The sequence below is a fragment of the Hevea brasiliensis genome, chromosome 13, assembly GCF_030052815.1.
Source record: "Hevea brasiliensis isolate MT/VB/25A 57/8 chromosome 13, ASM3005281v1, whole genome shotgun sequence".
In the NCBI taxonomy this organism is placed as follows: domain Eukaryota; kingdom Viridiplantae; phylum Streptophyta; class Magnoliopsida; order Malpighiales; family Euphorbiaceae; genus Hevea; species Hevea brasiliensis.
This window is the reverse complement of record NC_079505.1, coordinates 77,785,554-77,790,233: the sequence shown is the minus strand read 5'-3', so window position 1 is coordinate 77,790,233 and position 4,680 is coordinate 77,785,554. Positions and strand designations below refer to the sequence as shown.

The window sequence follows — 4,680 nt, the reverse complement described above, 5'->3', positions numbered from 1 at the left end:
CCACTTACTGCAGAAAAATATTTCATAATTAGTGATTCTAATTAATTTAATTTATAGTGGATTCTACAGCCACCAAGAATTTTGGTGCCATTGCTAGGGACTGAAATTTATTGGATTTCATGTTTTTAGTGTTAGGATATTTTGTTATTAATTTTGTTTGTGAAGTGTTGCTATTTTTAGGTTTTTAGAAAAAATTACGGTGTTACTATTCATCAATAGATTTTTGGTTGAATTTGGAGGGTGGTCTATACCTGTTTTGAAGGAAATAACATTCTGATCAGAACCAATTAATCTAGAGGATTTATTGGCCCCACCCTCTTGAGGCCAAATTCCATTGTTTTCTAGGGTTTTGAGGCATTTTTCTGTTTTTACTTTGATTTTTTTTTATGATAAGAACTTCTCAATCTGGTGAGTTGATCTTTGATCCAGAAGTAGAAAAAATAGCTAAACAGTTTAGAAAATTGGCTAAGCAGGCTAAGCAGATTTTGAGTACATCTGAAGGAGTCCAATCTCCAAAGGAGTCAAGTTCAGATTCAGATTCAGATCCAAATTCTGAAAACGAAACCATGGCTGCCAGAACTTTGAAAAAGTTGGCTGCTCCTGATCTTAACCAACAGCCTTTTTGTATCTAATACCCTGCTTTCAATGTTGCTTTTGAGTTGAAATCTGGACTAATCTATTTGTTGCCTAAGTTTCATGGTCTTGCAGGTGAGGATCCACATAAGCATTTAAAAGAATTTCATGTTGTGTGTTCCAGCATGAAACCTCAAGGAGTTTCCAAGGATCAAATCAAGCTTCGAGCTTTCCCTTTCTCATTGGAAGGCGCAACTAAGGATTGGTTGTATTACCTTCCTTCTGGATCTGTCAACTCATGGAATGGAATGAAGCAGATATTTTTGGAGAAGTATCTTCCTACTTCCCGTGCTGCCAATATTAGAAAAGAAATTTGTGGCATCCGACAGTACAATGGAGAGAGCTTTTATGAGTACTGGAAGAGATTTAAGAAGCTGTGTGCAAGCTGTCCCCATCATCAAATAAGTGAGCAGCTGTTGATTCAATATTTCTATGAGGTACTGCTACCAATGGACCGCAGTATAATACATGCTGCTAGTGCAGGAGCTTTGGTTGACAAAACACTAGATGAAGCAAGGAGGCTAATTGCTAACATGGCAGTAAATTCTCAGCAGTTTGGAATGAGAATGGATCACACACCTATGAAGGTTAATGAGGTAAGTACATCTAACCTTGAGAAACAAATTTCTGATTTAACTTCTTTGGTGAGGCAGTTGGTTGTAGGGAATATGCAAACTATTAAGGTATGTGGAATTTGTTCGGGTTCGGGTCATGCTACTAACATGTGTCCTGCATTACAAGAGGATGAATCAATGCAACATGCTAATGCAGTAGGACATTATGGACAACCGCAATGCAGGTATGATCCCTTTTCTAATACTTATAATCCAGGATGGTGAGATCATCCCAATCTGAGTTATGGGAGTCAACCAGTGCAAAACCGATACCATCAGCAGAGACCACAAGTGAATCAACCACCTCCACCTCCACCTCCCTCAAATCAAGGTATGTCACTTGATGAAATTGTTAAGGCTTTGGCTAACAATATGTCACTTGATGAAATTGTTAAGGCTTTGGCTAACAATACACAACAGTTTCAACAGGAGACTAGAAATAGCATTCAAAACATAAAGAGGCAGATTGGTCAGTTAGCTTCATCTGTGAGTAAGCTGGAAGCTCAAGGTTTTGGAAGGCTTCCATCACAAACAGTCATGAACCCCAGAGAAAATGCGAGTGCTATACTGTTACGGAGTGAGAAAGAAGTTGATAACCAGACTTCACATGAGCCAATGAAAAAGAAGAAGCATGGAGCAAAAGAGTCTGAAGTTGAGGTAAATAATGAGCCTAAACTGAATAAGGTTAATAATTCTGTTCTTCCTCCATTCCCCTGCAGGTTGGCTAAGATGAAGAAAGAAGAACAAGAGAAAGAAATTTTGAAAACCTTCAGGAAGATAGAGGTGAATATACCTTTACTTGATGCGATCAAACAAGTTCCCAAGTATGCTAAATTCCTTAAGGAATTATGCACTACAAAGTGCAAGTTGAGTAATAATGAGAAGATCAGTGTGGGGGAAAATGTGTCAGCATTAATTCAGCAAAAATTAGCCCCTAAGTGTAAGGATCTAGGTTCATTTTCTATTCCCTGTAGAATAGGTGATTCTAAATTTGAACGTGCAATGGCATATTTAGGAGCATCTATTAATATTATGTCAAATTCAGTTTTTCAAACTTTAAATTTGGGTCCTTTGAAAGAAACCAGTGTCATTATTCAGTTAGCTGATCATTCTAATGCTTACCCATTAGGAGTAGTTGAGGATGTGTTGGTGTAGGTTAGAGAATTGATTTTTTCTACAGATTTTTACATTCTAGATATGGAGGATAGAGTTCCCGCATCAAAGTTAGCTTTGATTTTGTTTGGAAGACCTTTCCTAAAAACTATCAAGACAAAAATTGATATGGACGATGGTACCTTAACTATAGAGTTTGATGGAGAGACTGTCAAATTTAATATCTTTGATGCCATGAAGTATCTTGCTGATAATCATTCTATTTTTTCTATTGATGTTGTTAATACAATTGTGCAGGATGTTTTTGAGTTAAGCATGGAGGATGAGTTAGAAATGGTGATTAGTCAAGGAATTCAAGAAATCAGTACCAATCAGCCATTAAGTGTAGAGTTTCAAGAGGCAGTAATGGCATTGCAGTCATTACCTCCTGTTCAAAAAAGGTATGGAGTATCAAAGATTGACTTACTTGTATCTCACACAAAATTATTACCTTCTATGGTGCAGGCACCAGTTCTTGAACTCAAGCCTTTACCTGAGCATTTGAAGTATGTTTACTTGGGAGACAATGAGACACTTCCAGTTATCATCTCAAGTAATTTAATAAAGATTGAAGAAGACAGATTGACTAGGGTTCTGAGACTACACAAGGAAGCAATTGGATGGACAATAGTTGACATCAAAGGTATAAGTCCATCAGTGTGCATGCACAGGATTTTACTGGAGGATGAGGCTAAACCAAGTAGAGAAGCTCAAAGGAGGTTGAACCCACAGATGATGGAGGTTGTGAAGAAGGAGATCTTAAAGCTACTGGATGCAAGAGTTATTTACCTAATTTCAGACAGCAAATGGGTAAGTCCAGTCCAAGTAGTGCCAAAAAAATCAGGAGTCACTGTGGTAGCAAATCAAGATAATCAACTTGTTCGAACAAGAATTCAGAGTGGATGGCGAATGTGCATAGACTACCGCAAGCTGAATTCAATAATAAGGAAGGACCACTTCCCACTACCATTCATTGATCAGATGCTTAAGTTGTTAGCAAGTAAGTCTTATTTCTACTTTCGTGATAGCTTTTCTGGATATAATCAAATTGTGATTGCACCAGAGGATCAAGAGAAGACTACCTTCACTTGCCCTTTTGGAAATTTTTCTTTTAGAAGGATGCTCTTCAGGCTTTGTAATGCACCTGCAACATTTCAGAGATGCATGATGAGCATATTTTCATATTACATTGATACTTGCATTGAGGTGTTCATGGATGATTTTACTGTGTATGGTGATTCATTTGATGCATGTTTACATCATTTAACTTCTGTTCTTGAGAGATGCATTAAGAAAAATCTTGTTTTAAATTTTGAGAAGTGTCATTTTATGGTGGAACAGGGGAATATTCTAGGTCATGTTGTCTCTAGTAGGGGCATTGAGGTGGATAAATCTAAAATTAATTTAATTGTGAACTTACCCTACCCCACAACTGTGAGGGAAGTACGCTATTTTCTTGGTCATGCAGGTTTCTATCACAGGTTCATTAAGGATTTTTCTAAGATAGCATTGCCTTTGTCAGACTCTTGCAAAAAGATGTTTCTTTTGAGTTCAGTGAAGAGTGCAAGGAGGCTTTTGACAAATTAAAATATGCATTGACATCACCCCTATTATCCAGGCTCCTGATTGGACAATACCGTTTTAAATTATGTGTGACGCAAGTAATTATGCAATGGGAGCAGTTTTAGGGCAGCGTGTTGGGAAGCTCTTTCATGTGATTTATTATGCATCTAGAACACTCAATTAATCTCAGCGCAATTATTCTACGACCGAAAAAGAGTTTTTGGCTATAGTTTTTACTTTAGATAAATTTCTGTCATATTTGCTTAGTTCTAAAATAATTATCTTCTCTGATCATGCAGCGTTAAAGTATCTCTTGGCAAAGAAGGAAGCAAAACTAAGGTTGATTAGATGGATCCTTCTACTGTAAGAATTTGATCTTCAAATCAAGGATAAAAAAGGAGCTGAGAACCTGGAAGCAGATCATTTGAGCAGGTTAGTAACACAAGAAGATCCACTTCCTTTGTAGAAACTTTTTCCTGATGAGCAGTTATTTAAATTGTAAGGTATCATCTCTTGGTATGCTGATTTGGTAAATTATTTGGTTACTAAGGTTGTGCCTTTTTATTTGAGTAGAGCTAAGAAAGAGAAATTGAAAAGTGAGGCTAAGTATTATGTGTGGGATGACTCATATTTGTGAAAATTTTGTTCAGATCAAATTATTAGGAGATGTATTCCTGATAATAAGATTCAATCTATTCTTGCTTTTTGTCATGCCTAT

General features: G+C 36.8%; 1 non-coding gene across 1 annotated transcript; it reads right to left on the bottom strand.

Moving 5' to 3' along the window:
* Positions 1-929: 929 nt before the first annotated feature.
* On the bottom strand, positions 930-1,036 carry LOC131172317 (small nucleolar RNA R71). Its single transcript, XR_009142799.1, has one exon. It is a non-coding gene; the product is annotated as a small nucleolar RNA R71 (small nucleolar RNA).
* Positions 1,037-4,680: the final 3,644 nt, after the last annotated feature.